Source organism: Rattus norvegicus, chromosome 13 (genome assembly GCF_036323735.1).
Source record: "Rattus norvegicus strain BN/NHsdMcwi chromosome 13, GRCr8, whole genome shotgun sequence".
In the NCBI taxonomy this organism is placed as follows: domain Eukaryota; kingdom Metazoa; phylum Chordata; class Mammalia; order Rodentia; family Muridae; genus Rattus; species Rattus norvegicus.
This window is the reverse complement of record NC_086031.1, coordinates 67,609,289-67,633,268: the sequence shown is the minus strand read 5'-3', so window position 1 is coordinate 67,633,268 and position 23,980 is coordinate 67,609,289. Positions and strand designations below refer to the sequence as shown.

At 42.8% G+C, this 23,980-nt stretch overlaps 2 pseudogenes; one reads left to right on the top strand and one right to left on the bottom strand.

Annotated features, from left to right (window-relative positions):
• Positions 1 to 1,252: 1,252 nt before the first annotated feature.
• Positions 1,253 to 1,925, bottom strand: Rpl15-ps5 (ribosomal protein L15, pseudogene 5; annotated as a pseudogene).
• A 9,255-nt stretch (positions 1,926 to 11,180) lies between these two features.
• Ppid-ps22 (peptidylprolyl isomerase D, pseudogene 22) lies at positions 11,181 to 12,162 on the top strand (annotated as a pseudogene).
• The last annotated feature ends 11,818 nt before the right edge of the window (positions 12,163 to 23,980 follow it).

The following is a 23,980-nucleotide window of genomic DNA, read 5'->3' as shown; positions in this document are numbered from 1 at the left end:
GGAGAGAGAGTCAGAAGAGAGGAGAGAGACAGTCAGAAGAGAGAGTCAGAAGAGAGACAGTCAGAAGAGAGAGAGTCAGAAGAGAGAGAGTCAGAAGGGAGAGAGTCAGAAAAGAGAGAGAGTCAGAGAGAGAGAGAGTCAGAAGAGAGACAGTTAGAAGAGAGAGTCAGAGAGAGAGAGTCAAAAGAGAGAGAGTCAGAAGAGAGAGAGTCGGAAGAGATAGAGGTCAGAAGATTGTATCAAGGTTCCTGAATAAAACTGCTTGAAGAAGGTCTCCTGTGGTTATGTCTTCCTTGCTGGTCGAGGTTGGGCGAGGCACATGCTGGTCCTGAGTTCCTAATCCCCCCTGTCCCATTTCCAAATACTGGCCATGGGCACAAGCACCGTGCCTGGCTCGCCTCTTCTTTTAAAATGAGGAAGTTTTCGTTTACAAGATGATGTTCTTGAAGGTTTATGGTTGAATGTGTGGTCTATGTCTTCAATTGTCAAAGAACTGTTTCACACGTGATTTAAGCACTTATGTGTGTGAGGGGTTCTATTTTAACTCGAGGAATAAACAAGCATCTGTCTCTGACTTCAAGCAGACTTTGATTTTATTTTTTGTTTTTGAACATGTGTCACTCATCCACAAAACCAAAGGCAGGAAAAGGCACATTATGAAATGGATTTTTCCTTCCTATTCTGTCCCTTGGCAACTGTTTTCCTCCCCAGGAGTAACTTCCATTACCAGTTCCTTAACTTTCCCTTTAGCAGTGGTCTGTCTTCACCCACTTGGTGATTTATTATTGATATTTGGTTCTCAACGATGCTGTGGCATTTTAGGTCATGGTTTCTTTGGAGAGTGTTGTCAGTCACAGGTTTGCTGACTAAGTCTCACAGGTAGACTCTGTGCCCATAAGCATGTGCACGCTTATTTCGAAAGATAGCTCTAAATCACTTTTTGTCCCTAACACAGCCCCAACTATAGATCGATATTTGTCTAAACCTATTTACAAACCAGCAGTTTACAAAAAGTTTGGTGTTTGACAGTATGAGAGTGAACACACACACACACACACACACACACACACACACACACAAGACATGGGAACTGTCAAGGTTAAAATATGAAATATCCTTCACAGGTTCACACGAAAAACACTGACCCTAGCGATGCTATTTGAGGAGGTGGTGGGAATATTAGAAGGGGACACCTAGCTATAGGAAATAGGTCCCAAAGGGTGTGCTTTTTTTTTTTTTTTTTGACTGTCCTAAATTGTTTACTGGATATGAATTTTACAAATATTACGTGTATTAGCGGTAACGGTGGAGCTGGAGAGTGTTGCGCCTTCTCCAGGCTGCACCGCGAGATCCACCAATAGTGTGGTGGAACTTGTGGCCCTTTCCAAGGCCACGTCTCTTGTGGCCAGCAGATGTCAGCCCACGCATCTCCCTGTGCTTGTGGACTGGTTCGGTGATCCACTGGGTGTCAGGATTTCTTCTGATAACTTTATGGAATGGATCAATGAGGATAACCTCAAAAACTTTGTGTGTGGAATCTTCACCAACCCAGTAGGAATTCAGGACTCTGAAAGCTCCACAATGACGCCCAGCTCTTTCCTCAGCAACAGACTGAAGGCTCCGGGCAAATTTCAATTGGTTAACACTATGGTGGACAGGCTTGCCGTGTAAGTTGTACCTTTAGGAACTGGGCATTTGAGATCACCACGGGCGGACACGAATCCTGTAAATAACATAACCTCGCTTAGCCTTGTATCCCAGCCTTTGCGCTGTATCAGGCAGGGTCGGGCGGGGAGCCCTGGGCAGCACAGAGAGCTGACGGTATTGCCCGCAGCGGACCCTCAGAAGAAAGCGCATTCGTCGGACTGCTTCTTCCTCCACAGCTCCTGGATGTATTTGTATGCACCCATCTTGGCTCACCTGATGGCTGCCGCCAGAGGAAAGCAAAGGGTGTGCTTTTGAAGGTTACACAAGATCATTAGTCCCTTCCTTTCGCTATGCTACTCATCCCCCATTGCAGGGAACCATGGAGTCAGCTTGGCCTAGCAGAACTTGAGAGGCATGCGTTTTAGAGTTTTCAGGTTGGAGTCCATGGCTCCTGGTGCACAGTGTGCCTTCTAGGTCCTGAGAAACTGCTGCATTCCCTCAGGCAGGGAAGCCTTCAGGCCACTTTGTGTTTCTCTGCTATTCCCTGGGTAGTCAAGAAATCGTGGGAGCTGACAGGACAGTTGGTCTTTGGCATTAATCTCGTGTACCCTGTGTAACTTGTAAATGTCATTGTATCCTGGCAACTACTACTGTATTGATCCTAAAACTGGCCACTATATTCTCTTTCTGATAAAGGTATAAAAAGTCTGATTGCTCTCAATAAAATTGTTTCAGCCACAGTTGTGCTGCGGCCCCTCCAACCTGGGCTGATTTCATTCCTTGCAGCCTTACCAGATCACCTTGGCCTGGTGGGTGTGTACTGTCCTTGAGGTCATGTTCTTCCTCACTCGTTTCCAGATACCACAGTGTTCAGCCTTACCTCAAGCACAAAGTAATGGAGCCAGCCAACTACAGACAGAGCCCTTTGAAAGCATGAGCCAAAATAAGTGGTCTTCCCTTTCAGAGGTGCCTGCAGATATATTGGTCACGGCTATGGCAAACTAACTCCCACAGGAGTCAAAGACCTGAGGATTTATAAGCCAGTCCTTGACTATCTTTTCCATTGATATTGAGAAGCAGACTTCCTCATCTCCTGAACTCAACTGATCTGACAGAGCAGAAGTTTTTAAAAGTCAGCAATAGATCAAAAATAGATTACTTCAAAAGGTTAGACATTTTATACCAAGACCCCTCGCATACGCTCACTTCTGACTTTGACAGTTTGGAAGTGGCAGGGGAATCCTGCTCCGTGGGGATCTTCTAGCCTCCACAATCAATTATCAGCCTACCCATAAGTGTAGTTTATAAAATAAACAGAAAACATTTAATTTAAAAATGACCAAATATAAACGAGAAAATAATCTGTCCAGGTGAAATCCACTTGTCTTCTCTGGTTCACTCCAGCCTCCCAGCCCTGGGGCTATCCTTGGAACCTTAAATGACCTGTAGGCATTGGATAACAAAGGGCTTTTTCCTCTCTTTCCCCTTTATGTCTCTCCTCCTCTCCCCTTCTTTCCTGCTTCCTTCCTTTTTTTTTTTTTTTTTTTTAACTCACAAAGCCAGATTTACTCCCTTTCAATACTCGGTCTTAGCTTCTACTCTAATGGCCGACTCATTTCATCCCTGCCCATATTTCCTCTCCACTTCTCTTCCTTCCCTTCACAGGACTACCCACACCTCCATCAATACCATCCATGTTTGTAGGAGGAATGAGTCAGCATACCCTCACTGGTGGCCCATGATGACCCACGTGTGCGCAATGACTGCATCCGTATTTTACAAGATCTGCCTTGCACTTGGAGCAAACTGGCCGGCCAATCAGATGGTGCTAGCAACAAAGGGCAAGGTGTCATGGACCAATGGGGCATGGGTAGAGTCTATAAAGGCACTTCGCAATCCTGCAATAAATGAGTCTGCTTCTGCTTCTCACTTGACTTGTGGAGTCAGTGTTGCTGACTCTGTGTTGTTGATTCCTCGCCTTCTTTCCCCCTACCCCCAAGGACCATCCTGAGGGGCTGAGGGCTCGGGCAACACATGTTGCTTTTCTTCACACCTCAGAAACATAATGTAAATTTAAGTGCTTATAGAATGCTTTATTTTCTTTTGTATTTGTGTGTGCGCGCGTGTGCGTGTGTGTATCCATGTAACCAGAAGTCAATCTTCGGTATTGTTTCTGAGGATCCCTCCACCTTGTTTTTTGAGAGAGAGTCTCTCTGACTGCCTGGGGGTCACTGACTATGTTAGACAAGCTGGCCAGTGTGCCCCAGGGTCCAATCTCTTTCCAGGTTCCTAGCACAGGATTTCTAAGCTGGCTATTGGTGTGGATCCTGTGGGTGGAACTCAGGATGTCACGCTTGTATGGCAAGGCCACTGCTGAGATATTTCTCCAGCCCCTAAATGGTTTTTCCTAGGAATAAACTTAACTCCAGTTTTAACAGTCTCTATTCTAACACTGGCTGAAACAGAATTTTGGCTAATTCCCTTCCTATCCCTGAGCTGTATCTAAATTTTAGAGTTAGTGCATAGCATCACTGGGAATAGATAAGTCTTTGGCCCTCGTGCCATACACACTGCAACCAGTGCGTATTAGTACTGACATAATGCTTGATTTAGATAGGAGCTTGATAAACATTCATTAAACAAATGAATTAATGTTTTCTCGTGTACAGTCTTAAATGTTCTAACTGTTTAGCTGTCTCTGATTATAAGCATTTCCACCCAGACAAGGTATTTCTAAATCATTTCCTAAGTTGTGCAGATGGACCGTTTCAATAGCAACAGAGGATGTATTTCACTTCCCTAGAGTTTTGTCATCAAATGACATCAAATTTTGAAATTTTTACTGAGGAATGTCTTGATTTGCCCTTTTCTGATTATCAGTGAAGCTGAGCATATTTTACTCACCTAATTTTCTAGTAAATTGCATTTATCTTCCTTTTACCTATAGAAGTGACTTCCATTGTCTCACACTGCTTTGTCTGATGTCTACGATGGTTTGAGTGAGAGATGTTCCCTACAGGCTCAGACATTCACTCGATCTTCAGTTGGTGCTGTTTGAGGGAGATTACGGAACCTTTAGAAGGTGCAGCATTGCTGGTAGAAGTGTCATGAGGGGAAGGCTTTAGGGAGTGTGGTGGTTTAAATGAGAAACACCACGCCCATAGGCTCATAAATCTGAATACTTGGTCACCAGGGAGTGGCACTATTGGAAAGGTTTGGGACCTGTGACCTTCTTGGATGAAGTGATTACTGGGGAAGGGGCTTTGAGGTTTCTAAAAGCCCATTCCAAGCCCAGAGTTTCTCTTGTCCTGCTGACTGCAGATTCAGATGTAGAACTCCCCGCTACTTCTCCAGCACCTCCATGTTTTAGACAGCTGCTGAGGCCAGGAACTATGTACAGGGCCGGGGTCACCGTGAGTAGGTACCGAGAGGCCATTGCATGAGTCTCTGAAAGTAATTCTAGGTTTCCATGGAGACCCCAAGGTGCTGGAGATAGCTGTCAAAAAGAGATACATGCTAGGAGTGGAACCAGCACAAGAAAGAGATACATGTTACAAGCAACAAAACTGGAGGGGAAGAGCTATTTGCGTTTTTTGGAAACTGAGCCCCAGGTATCAGACATAGGTCTATAGGACTTGATGTTTGCCCTGCTAGATTCTGGGTTCGCTTAGGTACTGTCTCCTTACTGCGCCCCCTACTCCACCCGTTTGAAGTGGAAATGTATATTAAGTGCTATTCTAAGTTGGAATTGTGTGACTGTTTTATTTTTATCTTACAAGGGGGTCACAGTTAAAGAGATTGTCTTGAGTTTTAGAAGAGACCCTAGACCTTTGAACAGTGCAAAAGCTTAAATATCAGGACTTTTTAAGTAGGACTAAATGCATCTTGCATCGTGAGATGGCCATGAAGCTATGAAGGCCAGGGGGGGAAAGGTGGTGGATTGAATGAGAATACACTATTGGCTTGGGTGTTTGAACACTTAGTCCTCAGTGGTGCTGTTTAGGGGAGGTTATGGAACTTTCAGAAGGTACAGCCTTCCTGGAGGAAGGATGTCGCTGGGGGTAGTGTTGAGTGTTTATAGCTTTGTCCCATGTCTTAGTTGGGGTTTTATTACTGTGAAGAGAACCCATGACCAAGGCAATTCCTTTAAAAGCAAACATTTAATTGGGCATGGCTTACAGTTTCAGAGGTTCAGTCCATTATCATCATGGCAGGAAGCATAATAGCATGCAGGTGGGCATGGTGCTACAGAGGGAGCTGAGAGCTCTACATCTTGATCCACAGGTAGCAGAAGGAGACTGTTTCCCACAGGCAGTAGGAGGGGACTCTGATTCCACCAGCCAGACTTGAACATATATCTGAGACCTCAAAGCCCTGTCTCCATAGTGTCACACAAACAAGGCCACACCTTCTAATAGTGACACTTCCCTGTGGCCAAGCATATTGAAACCACCACACTTCTTGAACTTTCTCTGTTTCCTGTGTACAGATGAAATGTCATCAGCCAGATTTGTCCTCGTGCCATGCCCTCCTGTCTACTGTAGCCATGCCATGCCTCTGGAACCAATGGATCTTAATAGTTAGTGAAGCTGTTGTTTCCTCCCAGGTTTAGATATCTCTTTTTGTTTTTCAAGACAGGGTTTCTCTGTATAACCCCCTGGATGTCTTGGAAATCCCTCTGTGGATGAGGCTGGCCTTGAACTCAGAGATCTGCCTGCCTCTGCCTCCAGAGTGCTGGGATTATGGGAGTGTGCCCCCACCGTCCGAACTTAGATATTTCTTATTTAGTGTTAATTTGTAGAATTTGTTTCTAAATTATAATATAGAGAAGTTTGGAGTACCCCCAAAAGACTTTTGCATGGCCAGAGACATTTTTATATTACTAATATGCTGTCCCTTTCATTCCGATTCTCCGGTGAGCAATGGAGTCTTTCCAAGACTAAACAACATGTAACAATGCCATCATGCTGATGGCTAATGAAATGTGTGTTATCCCATCAAATAATTTATAATATAATAAAGATTAATGGATATAATTCATATAGTCAAAAAGGTGTGGGACTTTTGATTAGTTTTTTTGTTTTTTCAGGATGCAAAAAAAGGCATCCTGAAACCAGTTTGAAAACTCCTGGCTGAAGAAAGATATGATTTCTTTTTCCTTTTCCTGTTAGGACAGAAAGTCAGTATGTCCTGAACCCACCATGTTTACGATGTCCAACTTATCAAATATCAAGTCTCATATCCACCTATGGCCTCCTTTGTTGCTCTTTTTTAATGTTGATACATGGCAGGATCTAATTGCTGTAATCTACAGTGACTCTCCTTCCTTGGGTGACGTCACTCACTTTTTAGATTGTTTTGGCTTCTCTTAGACCATTTCTATACATAAGTGACTTTAGTGGCCTGTCAAATCACACAACACAACACACACACACACACACACACACACACACACACACACAATATTGGGATTTTTAAAACACAATGAACCATGAAAAATTATACTATTTATCCTACTGACTTTCTATTCTGACTTGAATCTTAGGTATTTTTTATTCTCGTTCCCCTTTTGACCTTTGGTGTTCACGACATTCTTCATGCAGGCTCCACACTTTCTTGGTTAGGTTGCTCAGTGTCCAAGATTATCTCCGTTGTGATTGTAAATGAGATTCCCCACCTGTTACTGGGGATGAAGAGCTGCTATTGATTTTCCTCATTGATTCCATATTAGCAATAATGCTAAGACAGTTACCTTATTGTTTTCCTTGTTGAATCTCTTGTAAGAAATGATAATCTCTACAAATAAGTTTTACCTTTTTTTGTTCATGCTTTAGTAGCCTTTTTCTCTTCAGTGCAGAGCCTAGAGCTTGGGGGATGATGTTTAAGTGCACAGGCCGCAGCAAGCTCGCTGTGCTCTTCCAGGAGTGCTTCCATAACCTATTATATGTACATCGCTATAGGAAGTAAGCCAAGCAATTTAATTTTAATTATGATTCTTAAATCCTTAATGTTTTATGTCTTTGAGTTTCAATTTACATTTTGCGTTTGATGAGAATGGGGGACATATGTGCGCCCAGTGCACGGGTGGAGGTCAGAGGACAGCTTAAGGGAGCTGATTCTTTCCTTCTGCCATGCGGGCCCTGGGGATCGAGTTCACATTGGCAGACTTGGTGACAGGTGCCATTGTCCACTGAGCCATCTTCCTGGGCCTTAATGCTTTATTTCTACCAATCCAGAGAAGCCGTGCATTTCCCCTCAATTTGATAATAAGGTAGCTTAGAGAGTTCTTAAGAATTACAGTACCAAAAAAACAAAACAAAACAAAACAAAACAAAAAAACAATTGTAGTACCATTTTTTACATTTGCAGTAAACTATCTCTCCTTCGTATATTAGTTTATACTCTTTGCTGGGGTTAATATCATAGCTATTATATGGTTTTTGCATTTGGGCTACAAATGCACTTCTGAAAGCCTTTTTTTTTTCTTAAATAGAAAAACTAGAATTTGTAGTCTAATGTTGGTAAGCAAAGACTTGCCTCCTGTACCGAGAGCCCTAGGTACAGTTCCTAGCACTAAATAAAACTGAGTGTTGTCCTGTGGTCCCAGGACTCAGAAGGTGGAAAGGAAGATTAGAACTCAAGACCATCTTCAGCTACAGTAAAGAGACACTTAGGGGAGGGAACGGGGATGTTCACAAGTGACATTCATTTTTAAAACTGTAGTGTGTGGTGTGTGTGTGTGTATGTGTGTGTGTGTGTGTGTGTGTGTGTGGTGTGTGTGTGGTGTGTGTGTGTGTTGTGTGTTGTGTGTGTGCGTGCCTGTGGTGTGTGTGTGGTGTGTGTGTGTGGTGTGTGTGTGTGATGTGTGTGGTGTGTGTGTGTTGTGTGTGTGGTGTGTGTGTGGTGTGTGTGTTGTGTGTGTGTGTGGTGTGTGTGTGTGTGGTGTGTGTGTGTGTGCGTGTGTGTGCGTGTGTGTGGTGTGTGTGTGGTGTGTGTGTGTTGTATGTGTTGTGTGTGTGTGTTGTGTGTGTTGTGTGTGTGGTGTGTGTGCGTGTGTTGTGTGTGTGGTGTGTGTGTGTGATGTGTGCGTGTGTGTGTTGTGTGTGTGTTGTGTGTGTGTGTGCACACACACGACACAGTGAGTCTGTGGAGAGCAGAGAACAACTCCTAGCTATCGGTTCTGCCCTTTTACACGAGATCAGGCAGCTGTAAGCACTTTATCTGCTGAGCCATCTTACAGGCCTTTATCATTTTCTTTTCTCTTTCTTTTCTTTTTTTTTTTTTGAGACAAGATCTCATGTAGCCCAGAGCCCAGGCTGCTGTTCAACTTGTATATGGTGGTTTACACCTGTTATCTCAACACTTGGGAAGCTGAGGCAGCAGAACTGCCAAAAAATTGGAGGCCAGTCTAGGCTACGAAGTGAATTCCAGACGAGCTTGGGCTAGGGTGAGGATTTGCCTCAAAAACAAACAAACAAACCAAAACACAAAAAACAAATATACAAACAAGACCCCCCAAAAAACTAGGCATAGTAATGCACACCATAACCCCAGTTCTCTAGAGACAGAAGCAAGCAGATCTTGGGGTGACCTGGTCTACATGGCAAGTTACAGGCCATCCAGGACTATATAGCATGATCCCCTCTTTAAAAAGAAATACAGAATCCTCTATAAAATAGAAGACATACGTGAGAGTCTTAAATCATGTCTATGTGATTAGTGCTAAGAAATTGGTCAGGCCCTGCATCTTGAGCTTGTAACTAAAGGTAGAAAGGATACCTTATGATTTCTGAGGTTGGATGTCCAAAGGCCGCGGAAGCTGTTTGCTAGAACAGTCTCTGTTGGATCCCTGAGCCTCCATGTAAAAGTCCAATCCTCCTGATGTCATTATATGATGAGACCCAAGCCACTTACAAACATCGCATGACATATTCTAATCCAGACCTTGTCCCTCCAGCCTTGTCCTTTAAGAACTCCCCAGGATTTTTAAGTTCAGGTTTTCTCTTGTGACATCCTAGACACTGTGAAATGGAGACTGGTTTATCTATCGGAATTCCTATCAGGTGGGATCTGTGAGCCCAAAGCATGGCTGCTGTTTCCTGCCTGTGTGTTCTGCGGTAGTTCCTTACACAGAGACACACAGAACACAAGAAGCACATATCTAATAGTATCTTCGGGAAAGAAACAACATAGTGGGGGAAGTTATAATCAGAGATGATACTGAGAATTTTCTAAAGTTCTTGGAATTACACATATGACCAAGAGGGGCACTGAGAATTGAACTCCAGTCCTGGGGAAGAGCAGCAAGCACCCTCAACTGAAAGCTATCTCTCCAGATTCTTCATTCTTATTTTTAATGGAAAAAAATACTAAAGGATGTGCTGCAACAAGAAAAATGAGTTTAGAATGATATTTTAGCATAGATAAACAAATGGTAAGAGTAGAAAGTGGTAAATTGGGGGGTTGGGGATTTAGCTCAGTGGTAGAGCACTTGCCTAGGAAGCGCAAGGCCCTGGGTTCGGTCCCCAGCTCTGAAAAAAAAACCAAAAAAAAAAAAAAAAAAAAAGAAAAGGAAAGTGATAAATTATGCTCGTAAATTGGATTCTTTGCTTAAGAAGTCGTTTTATGCTCCCATAAATATACAATTAACTTCTAGATGGAAATAATTATCTAATACATCGAGGAACTAAAACATATTTTTTGGGAGCATGAGGATAGCTGTATTTTTTAACTGTGAGGAAAAGAAAGATTTAAGTATGCTGATCAGAAATGTAATGGTATCCTTTAAAACTATAGACAAAATGTAGTCTTCAGGGCCAGTGAGATGCCTGACTGAGTAAAGGTGCCACACCCTGACCACCTGAATTTGATCCCAAGAACCCATTTGGTGGCGGGAGAAATCAGACCTCCACAGGTTTGCCTCTGACTTCTACCCATTCACCCTGCTCACAATAACAAATAAAAATTCAATTAAAACAATCTACAAAGTCCAAATCAGCAGAGGTAAAGTCTAATGGAATTTTTCAGTTATGCAACAGAAAAGGAAGAATTTCAAGTAAAAAAAAAAAAAAAAGTACACAAGAGAGTCAGGCATGGTGGTGCACAGATTGTATTCCAGAACTTGGGAGGCAGAAGCAAATGAATCTCTGAAAGTCTAAGGCTAGCCTGGGCTACATAAAGAATTCCAGGCCAGCCAAGGCTTCGTAGTAAATCTCAATCACAAACAAAACAAATAGACAAAAAAAGAATAAATAAACCAAAGTACATAATGGAAAATAATAGAGCATCACCCGAGACTGATTGTACTAACAGAAATTTAACTTTGCAGTTACAAACAGAAAGTGTCTGGATTTAAATGAAATAATACCACAGTTGTCTGCTGTTTATAAAGAGGTGGCTATAAAAGGAATAAAGAAAGCTGAGGGGTTGGGGATTTAGCTCAGTAGTAGAGCGCTTGCCTAGGAAGCGCAAGGCCCTGGGTTCGGTCCCCAGCTCCGAAAAAAAAGAACCAAAAAAAAAAAAAAAAAAAAAAGAAAGCTGAAAAAGAAGGCACTAGATCCACAACTGGGAAACCTCTCCATTTTAAAGGATGCCCTCTCCCCAATTATTAAGAAATGATTCAGGGCAGAGTCTTCTCAACTCAGAATGGGACAGGTAGAGAAAGTATTTATGGTGAAAAGTTTGAAGATGAGAATTTTCACTATAAGCGTGACCGGGAGGGTTTGCAGAGCATGGCAAATGCAGGCCCCGATACAAATGGCTCTCAGTTCTTTATCACAACAGGTCCAACTCCTCATGTGGATGGGAAACGTGTGGTATTTGGTCACATAATAAAAGGACTGGGAGTGGCAAGGATGCTTGAAAATGTAGAAGTGAATGGTGAAGAACCTGCCAAACTCCGTGTTATTGCAGAATGTGGAGAATTGAAGGAAGGGGATGTCTGGGGAATATTCCCCAGAGATGGCTCTGGGGACAGTCATCCAGATTTCCCCCGAGGATGCAGACATAGACTTAAAAGACGTAGATAAAATTTTATTAAAATCCGAAGACTTACAACACATTGGGAATATTTTTTTCAAGTCTCGGAACTGAGAGAGGGCATATTTAAAAATATGCGAAGGTTCTAAGGTATGTGGATAGTTCAAAGACTGTTATTGAGAAAGCAGATGTATCCAGACTGCAGCCTATAGCCTTAAGTTGTGTGCGGCTGAATATTGGTGCTTGTGAATTGAAGACGTCAAATTGTCAGGGGGCGATTGACAGTTGCTTGGAGGCTCTGGAAATGGACCTTTCAAATACCAAAGCGCTGTACCAAAAAGTGCAAGAATGGCAAGGATTTAAAAGAATATGAAGAAGCATTGGCTGGTCTTGAGAAGGCGCAGGAGATAAAGCTATCCAGGCAGAATTGCTTAAAGTCAAACAAATGATAAAGGCACAGAAAGATAAAGAGGAGGCAGTGTATGCAAAGATGTTCGCTTAATAAGTATTAAACTTTCCTTAACTATTATACATTGATTATATAAAGGATGATGTATATTACTGTCTACATGATCCCTGATTTATTTCCCTTGATCTTTATCATTGTTTACATAGCAGTGCTGACATAGGTTCCTTCTTAATAAAGTGTTATGAAATACAAAAAAGGTATATCTTTTAAGATGATTTTATTATGTTTGTTTTGTGTGTGTGTGTATGTATGCCCATGCTGCTGATCACGTGTGAAGGTCAGAGGACAACTTGTAATTGTGAGATTTTTCTTTTCACAGCATGGTTCCCAGAGATCAAACTCAGGTCATTGGGCTTGGCTGTAGCTGCTTTTCCCGTCTTACCAGTCCAGTTCACTTTCCCATGACAGTTTTTCTCTCTTTCTACCTTCTCCACCCACTTCCTACTTTAGTGTTGCTTCTCTATACATTCAAGACCACATTGTGTGGAACTATTCCTGGGGAGACATGAACAAATGCCTACTCACCTAGACAGGAAACTGTCATCAATCCAAAGTAAAGATACTACCAAAATTCAACGTGGTGACTCAGTTAGTTTTATTAGGGTTACGTACAGGAGTAGAAATGACTCAAACATATATCATTAAAGCCAACCCATCATGGGTGACAGCTCACCAAAAGCTGGAAATCTGGAAAGCACTACACTGCTGTGTCATTTCCAGGTAACTCAGTTGGTCTAAACCTCTTCTAGGCTGCTTGAATGATTTCTTCTTTTCCCCAGATAGCTTGGCTTCACTGAGACTCTTCTAGGAAACTCAGCTTTTGTCTTCTTCAGCAGTCCTTACTTCTTATATATACTTTGGGAGGGAGGAGTCTAATGTATCTGATCAATTTCAGGAACTTCCTGAAGCCTTTTGAGTAGGTTTTTGATCTGAGTTTAAGGGGCTTTCTTGCAGAATGGGATGTTTCATCTCCCCTTAGAACAGCAGTTCTCAACATTTTGGGAGTCAAATGACGATTTCACAGGGTCACATATCAGATATTCTGCATATCAGATATTTATGCTTCATAACAGCAAAATTACAGTTAAGAAGTAATGAATATCTTTAAGGTTGGGGTCATCACATGATGAACTGTATTAAAGGGTCATAGCATTAGCAAAGTTGAGAGCTCTTGCCTTAGAACATCCTGTCGTTTTACCCTTCCTTTAACATCATGTCTTAAAATATTTTGTTGTTTTATCTCTTCTTTAACACCTGTGTCTTAACAAGCTTTCTCTCAAGATTGAAGGCTATAATTTCAGAGGACACTGCTATACAACAGACCCTTACCCTATTCCTGAAGTAGGTGTCTCCCAGAGAAATGGAAGATACGGTGAACATTATTAAACTGAAAGCCAGTCGGCCCAAGTTTCATGTGTATGTGTCACTCTGCTTTCTTCCACTCCCAGAGATGAGCTATTTGATTGCTTATTCTGTGTATATGTGTGTGCCCATGCATGTGAAGACCAAAGGTTGACATTGGGTGCTTCCTCAGTTTCCCTCCATCTTAATTTTGAGTCAGGGTCTTTTGCTAACCTTGTAGCTCACTGAGTTGGTTAGCAGCCCCCGGGATCCTCACATCTCAGCTTCCCCAGCTGAGGGTCAGGCTTACACTGCAGCAACAGGCTTTTATGTAAGTTCTGGGGATTTGAACTAACTGCTCGGTTTACTTTTTACACTCCAGTCCAAGGTAGAATTTACAGCTTTTCCTAAGTCTCAACTTCACTCTTCTGAGGTTTCAGACTCTCAGAACACTTCCACTCCAGAGCCAGAAGATGGTCAGAACCATCACTGTAGCCCACAATCCTGGTATGTTTATTTTTTTAGACAGGGTCTCATAACCTGCCTGGAACTATGAGGCTAAGGATGACCTTGAACTGTTGGTTCTGTGGTCTCTGCCTCCCTAAAGCTGAAATTACATGTGTACCCTGGCCATTAGGCAACCTTTAATTTCTAAAGCTTAGAAATTGAGTATCACGTTAATGAATATAGTGTGAGTTCTTGACTTTCATTTTCGCTCATTTGTTTGTCTGTTTTTTGAGGCAGTGTTTTTATATGCACCCCTGGCTCTCCTGTAACTCACTGCATAGACCAGGCTGGCCTCGAACTCACAGATATCCCCTGCCTCTGCCTCCCTAGAGCTGGGATTAAAATATGCATCACCACTGCCTAGCATCTTGACTTATTTCAATATTGAAAATTTGAGAAACAGTGTATAGTTCAATCCTGTATTACCAGAATCTGGGAAGTTGAGACCGAAGAATTGCTGTGAGTTCAAGGCAGGTCTGGGCTACAAACTCAGAGCTTTTCTTAGGATGGAAAGGAGAAAGGAAGGGAGACCTGGAACAAGGGGTGCAGAAATTCCAAGTCTACACTCACAGCAACAGCATTTTACCATCTTCCCTTGGCTCTGTGGATTTGGGAATGTCTGGCCTTACTCAGCATCAGGTTTCTTCCACTGTGAAATGCCAGAAACCTATCAGGAGTCTTTGTAAATTCCCCAGGATGCCTGACTTGAGGCGGGAAGCAAAATATAAAGCCTTTCTCCCTCCCCAACTTTGTTAATTATACCTACCATAGGAATTAACTCTCTCTCTCTCTCTCTCTCTCTCTCTCTCTCTCTCTCTCTCTCTCTCTGTGTGTGTGTGTGTGTGTGTGTGTGTGTGTGTGTGTGTGTGTGTTTCCTGATACCAAAAGAGTTGCCTTTAAGCTGCCATTCTTGGTCTTAAATGTCGTTAATCCATAGAGTTTTGTAATTGTAAAATGTAAAAATCATTCAGAAAGTATGCAGGTTCGGTAAACTTCCAGTAGAATAAAAGTACAACCTTATCTCGTCGTTGTCCTACCATCAATGCCTTTCTGCATCTGCATCCTGGTGCCCATGTCCTCCCTCACTTTCCTCAGAGGCTTCACTCCTGTCGATTAGTCTCTCCTATCTCTATCTGTTTGTGCTGGTTGTCTCCTTTGTCTTTTAATTTGACAATGCCCCTCATATCTCTCATTCATTATGTGAGCAAACTCTGGGAAAGTCATTCAACTAATCTTCAATTACCACCTCACATGCTGACAACCAACAAACCACTGATTCCAAACTGGACTCCTCTTAAATTTTCCAGATTCATAAACTCTCTTAATCCAAGCAAATGCAATTCCAGTGTGATCTAGATAGATAGCTCGGTGGGTAAAGGCTCTTACTATACAAGCTTGACACCTGAGTTCCACCCCAGAATTGACATAAAGGCTAAAGGAGAGAACTGACTTCACAAAGTAGTCCTCCGACCTCCAAATGTCCCCCACTGAGCAACACACACACACACACACACACACACACACACACACACACACACAGCCACACGTGCATGCACAAACATGGGCTAGTGTATATATTTCTAAGTTTTCAATGCAGTTCCACACATCCAGTGTGAATTACCTCATCTCTCCACATCCTACATGTCCCTAAATCTTCCTTACCCTCTGCTTTCTACTTTCATCCAGTTTCCCAAGCAAAAACTTGGAAATTTTCTTGATTTCCTCCCAACCAACAAGTTTTTGGTTGTATTTCCCTTAACAAATGAAATGTTTGGAACCACAAATTTAGTAAGTGCTGTTATGTTAAACTAAATCGGTCCCAAGAGTGACTCCAATACAGGAGTCCTTAATGTCAATCTTCGCCTACAAGCTAACTCAAAGCCAAGCTTAGGTGTATACATTTGTAACAAATAGCTTAGTCTCAGCAGCTCACAGCAGACAAATGCAGTGGTCCACTGTTCAAAGCATGCGCAACTAAGGCTCTGTACTTCCACTTTCTTTCCACAGATACTGATACTTTGTAGCCCCAGTGTAGCCTGTTTTGGGCTACTTTGTGGGTTCTTTTATCTTCCATCTTCTCCACCGTTTTCCCACCCTTTCAACCCCCTAATATTAGCTAGGAGAGAAACAAGGAGAAAGGAGAAAGAGGGTGACATTATTGTTAGCTTGGGAGCATGGAATTCCTAGGGGCAAGTTTGATTCTCCATGTCAGGATATCTAATGTCTTCTTGTTTCTTCGTTGTGAATGAGTACTTTACAAGCTGGGACCAACCGTAACCAATCAATAACCAATAATCCACCCCACTTCTCAGGGCCCTAGTATTTATATACCCTCTGAAAAGTCCCCAGAATTCCAAACAGCACATGAACACAGAGACTATCTGCCGTTGGCAAAATCATGCCCCTGCTAGAGCATGAAGCAAATCATAGTCAGCTGCTGTGGACAATCTGAAGCAGCCCCATATCCTACACCTGGGAGTAAAAGAAAAACACATTCCTATATTTCTGTGGGGTTCTTGTTTGGTTGGTTAGTTTTGGTTTTTTGAGATAGGGTTTCTCTGTGTAGCCTTGGCTATCCTGAAACTTACTCCATTGAGCAGGGTGGCCTCAACCTCAGAGATCTGCCTGCCTCTACTGGGATTAAAGGCATGCACCACCACCACCTGGCTTATTTCTGTGGTTTTTTTTTTCTTTTTTCTTTTTTTCGGAGCTGGGGACCGAACCCAGGGCCTTGTGCTTGCTAGGCAAGTGCTCTACCACTGAGCTAAATCCCCAACCCCTATTTTTGTGTTTTTTAAAGAAATTCCAAAATTGTCACTACACTCCAAAATTCTTAAAAACTGTTCTGGCTCAGAGGCTGCTAGACTCTAGAACCGTGAATAAAAGCCATTTAAGATCTTTAGCCTTGTTACAACTTATAGCAGTACAGACTGAGCGCCATATGCCAGGTCTGTAATCCCAGTACTCCCCAGGAGGAAGTAGGACTGCTGTGAATTTGAGGCCAGCCTAGACTATTTGGCTTGACAGAGTATTGGTTTTTTAAATGATAACGTCAGCAGCAGTAGGAGGTGGGGCAGAGAACACACCTCACATTGGCATCTGTAGCAGCCTAAGGAGTTCTGTGGGGAGACCTCTGCTAAGGTGACGGCAGTTGTTGACTTTTCACTGAGTGATTATTAGATGAAACCTTAATGTAGATTGATTCAGAGGGGTTAATACAAAGAGAGACACTGAGAGAAAGGACCAAGCATAGACATGGGCTCCTTAAGACAGTCGTACTGAAGTGTCCTTACAGGAATCAATTTTATGGTTTTGGTGGCTTCTGAGGATTCCTGAGGGTGGTTCCCGAGGAGCCTTGGGTGAGATTACATGGTAAGTGACAAAATGAAAACAGGCCACAAAGGCCTACCCACAGGAGCTAAGAAACACTCTACTACAAATGAAGTTTTAATCTTGTGAAATGACCAGAGCATTGAAGGCCCACATCTGGGAAGGAGGAGGCCATACTTCAACGTCCTGCTTGCTTAGTCCTTAAGCATCATTCACTGGTGGCTTGGTATCCTCACTGCAAATAACTCCAAATAAAGCTAAGCATGGCGGTGCATGCCTGTAGCCCCAGCACTTGGGAAGGCAGAAGGTGCAGAAGGTTCCACCAAGATGCTTGCCCCAAGCCTAACAACCTGAGTCTGATTCCTGGGAAGCAACTGGTGAAAGAATAGAACAGATTCCTGAAAGTTGTCCTTTGGCCTTCATATATGCACTGGCTGGTGTTCGCATGCACAGAGACACACACACACACACACACACACACACACACACACACACACACACACACTCAGGGTAGCCTGAGCTCCAGGAGACCCTGTTTTAAAATAAGTAAATAAATAAAAAGTGCAGCATGATGAAATATCCCTCTCTGTAGGCAACCTTCAAAGCAAATGTTGAAAATTGTGAGGAATTCTTAACTCTGCGGGCAAGAGATTTAAACAAGAGTCCTGAGTGAGGACTTTTCCTTCCCTGTGTCTTCTCAACTGTCCTCACTCTTCTCTGCTTCTCTCCAACCCCATTCCTCCGGGATATGTCAGGCTCCTTGAGCTCCGTCTTACCTGGAAGCCTCATTATTACAGATTACAGCGAATGTCCCACTCGGAACTAGAGATAGCCAAGTCTGCTGTGCTCTGGAGACCAGAGTCCTCTCTGCTTCTCAGAAAGATAGTAGGCCCAAATTCTTAAACCTCTGATGAAATGTAGGCTCTAAAGGATAGGCAGGGGACCATGAGGGTCTGAGTTTGAATTCTGTGTAAAAGGCAAAGCACAAAGCTGACCGAGCCTGGCGGCACACACCTTTAATCCCTTCACTTGGAGGCAGAAGCAAGTGGATTTCTGAGTTCAAGGCCAGCCTGATCTACAAAGTGAGTTCCAGGATAGCCAAGGCTACACAGAGAAACCCTATCTTTAAAAAAAATGCAGAGTGTGGACTGTGGAGAGGACAGACAGGCAGCTCTTTGGAGCTTGTTAGTTCCAGGTTCAGAAAGACCCTGTCTCAAGGAAGTAAGTTGGAAAGTGATAGAACATGGGTGTTCATGTAAACACACAAGCACACATATGCACTTGTACATACACACACACACACACGCATGCACACACACACAACATATCCACATACATACACATATATATAACACACAAACACACACACATATATATAACACACAAACACACACACAAGAATGCGCACACACACAACATATACCAAACACACACACACACACGTATACATATAACACACAAACACACACACAAATGTGCACACACACACATGCATGCACTCACACAACATATACCACATACATACACATATATATAACACACAAACACACACATATATGTATAACACACACACACAAGAATGCGCACACGCACAACATATACCAAACACACACACATGTATATATATAACACACAAACACACACACACACACACACACACACACACACACACACACACACACCGCACACAATCCCTAAGATCAGGAAGCCTAAGAATGAGGAGATATACTTCTTTGCATACCTGTTTCTCCTCTCTTTCTTCCTTTAGACTTCATGGTTTCCTTTTCCTCCTGTGTGTGTGTGCATATTTGTGTGTGTGTTTGTGTGTTATATGTATACGTGTGTGTGTGTGTGTTTGGTATATGTTGTGTGTGTGCGCATTCTTGTGTGTGTGTTTGTGTGTTATATATGTGTGTGTGTGTTTGTGTGTTATATATATGTGTATGTATGTGGTATATGTTGTGTGTGTGTGCATGCGTGTGTGTGTGTGTGTATGTACAAGTGCATATGTGTGCTTGTGTGTTTACATGAACACCCATGTTCTATCACTTTCCAACTTACTTCCTTGAGACAGGGTCTTTCTGAACCTGGAACTAACAAGCTCCAAAGAGCTGCCTGTCTGTCCTGTATTCCTTTCTTCACAGTTCAATTCTATTGTCTCTTCTCTTTTTCCTCTCTCTCTCTCCCTCTCTCCCTCTCTCTCTCTCTCTTTCTTCTTTTCTTTTGGTTTTTCAAGAAGGTAGGGCTTCTCTTTGGGTAGCCCTAGCTGTCCTGGAACTTGCTTTGTAGACCAGGGTGGCCTTGAACTCAGAGGCCTAGGATCAAGGACTTTCGCCAACACGTTCTGCTTTTATTTCCTTTCTGAATAATAAAAAATAAACCACCAGCAAATGCTGAGGTCCCTGACTAGTTACATTCCAGAGAAACGAGGAAGTTCATGTGGTTAGGCGAGACCTTTGGTATGCCTTACAGTTAAGGAAGGAGAAGAGAGTTGCAAAGGTAAGAAGAGGCAGAAAGGTTAAAGAAAGGCAATGGTTGTGCAAATCTACTCAGGGTGTGTCATCTCTCTTAGCCTACAGTGATTCTCAGCCATGAATCCAACATCACCAAAGACTGTCAGTGAGTCAGAGTTCATTAGAAAATGACCGGCCTGTGCGCATCCGTGTTGGACACGCATCAGAAACTCAGGGTTGCCTGGAATAAAATCCTTGAATAGAAAGCTATTGGTTTTAGTCGGACTTCTTGCTGATAACCACATTGCCTCCAGGCTTCTGTAACACAGCAGATAGTGCAGACTTTTAGAAAAAAACAAACAAATAGGGTTGGGGTATAGGCCAGTGGTACACTATTGTCTAGAACGCATGAGGCTCTAGGTTGGAGCTGCAGCTTCACAGAACAACAAACAAGGAAATTCCTAAGAGCAGTAGCAATGAGAAAGTAACGCTGAAGTTAAGTGTCCTCCTCTGGAGCTATAACCCAAGGTGAAGAAAGCCAAGATGAAGGTGTTAGGTTTCAGAGAAACCAGGATGAGTCTTACTCAGTATCTGTAGCTCCTCCCAGCAATTCTTACCCCACCTCCTTCCCTAAACCTCTCCAGCCCAGAGTGTGGGCTTAGCCTCCCTTCTCCCAGCTTCAGAGTCCTAATAAGGCGGCCATTTTGGCTAGCCATTAGCTGGCCTGCTCCTGGATCTCTCTTGCTCTGCTCTTTTTCCTCTCTGGTCTCTAGATTCCCTCCCCTTCCCCACCCCCTTCTCTCTCCTCTAGTGGTCCTGTTCAGTCTAGAGTCTTCCAGATGCCTCTGGTCATGCTCACCCTCATATCTACAGTAAACCTTCTCAATCAGACCTAGGAGAAGTCAGGTCCTCATTTTTCATTCAAGGAAAACTGAGAGTTTCGGGCCATGTCTCACCCAATCAACAAAAAAGTGAACTAAGATAAGATCAGCTGTTTGTGCTAGTGAGAGACACCAAGCAGATGTGGAGGGAAAGCCTCCCAGAGACACTGTGAGCAGGAATGACTGGCTCATATTTTATTATGTCCTCTCCAAACTCTACGTACGTCTACTTCACCATAGCACCCTCTACTCCTCAGTCTCCCAGGTCTGCCTCAGCATGTAACACTTCAGTCTTGAGAACTGCTCCTCTCTGGAAAGTTTCGTTGTATATTCTCCTCTTCCAAACGGGAAATAGAATTTGAAAGCCAAAACCCCAGCGGTTCATTCTGAAAGAGTTTGAGAAGATGATCTTGGTTACATATCTGTATTTCATCTTAAAGCGGAATGACTTCAAAGCTCTTTACCATAGCGTTCTCTCTTAAAATACTGCTGCCCCTTTACATAATTCCCTCCACTTTGAGCACCGAGAGCCAGACTCTAACATACGAGCCAATTCAATGGAATCTTAAATACATATTTGAAGATTGCATGAAAGACTAGACAGACAGACACAAGATGATTCTATCAGCACACTTCTCCTTAACATCAGGATATGCACAGATTAGGGTTGCCAGATGTAAAATGGGGTTTAGTAGATTTGCCATATTTGTCTTGGAAGACCAAAACATTCCTGTCTAGGAATTGATCATTCGGACAGTCTCTTCTCATCCTAAGCTCTTATATCTACTTGATGTCCCTGAACTGATGAACCCATAAATGCTTACCTAAACTGAACCCTGCCTCCTTTCTACAGCTAATACACACCGCTGTGTAAGTGGAAAATGCTACCTTCCAATATGTGCCTTGCCTTATAGATTTGGTCCAACCACAGGACCAAGCACTAAAACATTCAAACCAAGTGTGTTTTGTTGAACAAAGGATAGAGGGACTTGGAGGACTAAGACAGAAACACCTAACCAAAGGTTCAGTAAGCACATGCCAGTGAATGAGCAGGACATCGTGTAAGTCAGGATGGACACACCAGCCAGGCCAGATGGGTCAGATAGTGCCTGAAAAGCTGCCTATTCTCTTTAGCTTTCAGACAGATCTTCATCTCATCTCAAAACACGAAACAGCTAATGGACTGAGACATCCCCCATCAGCAGATGAGGGCTGTTTTCTTTCTTGACAGTTTACCCTTGGCTATGAGTTGGGGGCAATGCACTCTTTGCCTCCTTCTCCTCGAATGCAGTTCTGGATCACTTCCTGTTTGATTTTTTTAAAAATACGTTTAGCCCATATTGACATCAGTATGTAGGTTTCCTCTTGTTTTGTGTACATAATAAGAGCAGCAGTATTTGCTGAGTTTCTATCAACTTCCAGCAATGCACAGTAGCATCTCTTAGTTACTGTGATTGGACGGTTTGCCTCCGGAAATAATTCAATTACCTCATTTGCTTAGAAAGCCAAAGTGACTTTTCAAGAATCTTATATCAATTTACTTAGCTCTATTCCATTATAGGAGGAAAAAAATAATGCTAGAATTTAGCAACATTTTCCTGATGAAAAAAAAAGATTCTTGAACTTTTCATCCTATGCCCTAATGTAAATTTCTTTCTGATTAAATGCGTTATTAAAATATTATTACTGTGAGTGTGGATGCATGTGTGTGGGCAGATTGGAGGGCAGAGGATGACGTCTTGGAATCAGTTCTTTCTGTCTACCTTTATGTAGGTTCCAGGTATTAAAGGCTTATGTGGCAGGTGCTCTAATCCACTGGGCTATTTTGTCAGCCCTTTACTATGATTTATTCTTTACTTTTCATTGAGACATGGGCTCAGTTCACATCCCAGGCTGGCATGGACTCGGTGGCCCTCCTACTCCAGTCTCCAGCACCTGTCCAGGTTCTTTACGTTGCAAAGCTGTATTGTCTGTACTGTTTTCTCATTAGCAGATCGATGGCCTTTCCTCTTCCTTTCTAGACAGTGCTCATCTTTCTTCTGCCATGTGATGATCGGCTTGAGACCGTTTCCAATTAGAAACAAAGGTAAATTTTAAACTTGAACTTTTAATGCTTTTTCTATACAGAAGAGTGAGATTTTGCTGCGAAATAACCTGAATTTTAGGTGAGTTCTCTTTACTCACTGCCTAAATAAATTTTATCTGATTAAAACTTTCATTAGGTTAAGTATAAGCGCAGGTTTCAATTATCCAGTTGGGTTGAGGGTTCAGTAGAATTTTTTTCTAATTGCCTAGTGATTTCCTCTAGAGAACATTACTCACTGAAGTGATGAGGACAATATCTAATACTATGGAGCTTACAGTCCAAGGTAACAAACCTGAACACGGAAGTGCCAACATGACGGTCATGAAGAAGAGCACTGTGGGACATACAAAGAAATAGTGCAGCTGCTTCCCTGATGCCGATGTGTGTTGGGACAGTGAAAGTTCCCTCGGGAGAGTTCAGCTTGCAGCCTGATGTGTGCGGAAAGACGTCTAGAAAGGAAAGGCGGCAATATAGAGGGAACAATTTGTGTCGAAGGCTCTGAGATGAAAAGATCTACCCAGGCATCTTGGAGGTGAAGGTAATGATATCCAAACTGGCCAGGGGTAGCCGAGCTCCTTCCTTGGTGTTGACAAAGAATTGGAGACCAGAAAAGACAGCAGAGCTGGCACAGAGCAGAGTGCCAACGTTATACATGTGGGTCGGAGGCGCCTGAGGCGGAAAACTATTAACCAGATACTAGCTTGGGCATGTTATGAAGGGCCTGGGCTCCACAGTCTAGAGCTTCCCTTTCTACTACTGGTTCTGTCTAGAAACTCACCTTATGCCTTCTTCTTTCTCCTTAAAAGTTCGACATAAATGTATTCTTTTCAGGTTTGGGACCAGAAGATGCCTTTGGTAATCTTGTGCTTTGTGTACTAAAATGTTGTGTGAACACCAAGACCCTCTGTCAATAGGGTATGAGAGTGAGGCTAAGTTTCTGCTTTGTTTTTAATAGTCTTCTACCTTTCCCAATGCACTTGTCTCTGCTGCATTTTATTTATTTATTTATTTATTTATTTATTTATTTATTTTTAGACAGGGTCTCTCTGTGTAGCCCTGTCTGTCCTGGAACTCACTATGTAGACCAGACTGGCCTCTTGAACTTACAGGGTTCTGCCTGCCACTGCCTTCAAGTACAAGAATTAAAGACATGGCGCCCATGCCTGGCTCTGTCTCTGTACTCTCAATTAGCAGATTTTCTGGTATTATAAATTTCTGAGGTGTTTGCTTATTGGTAGTTGTGAAAATTTCTTTGTAGTGACAGTTTTGGAATTTTGATTTCTTTAAA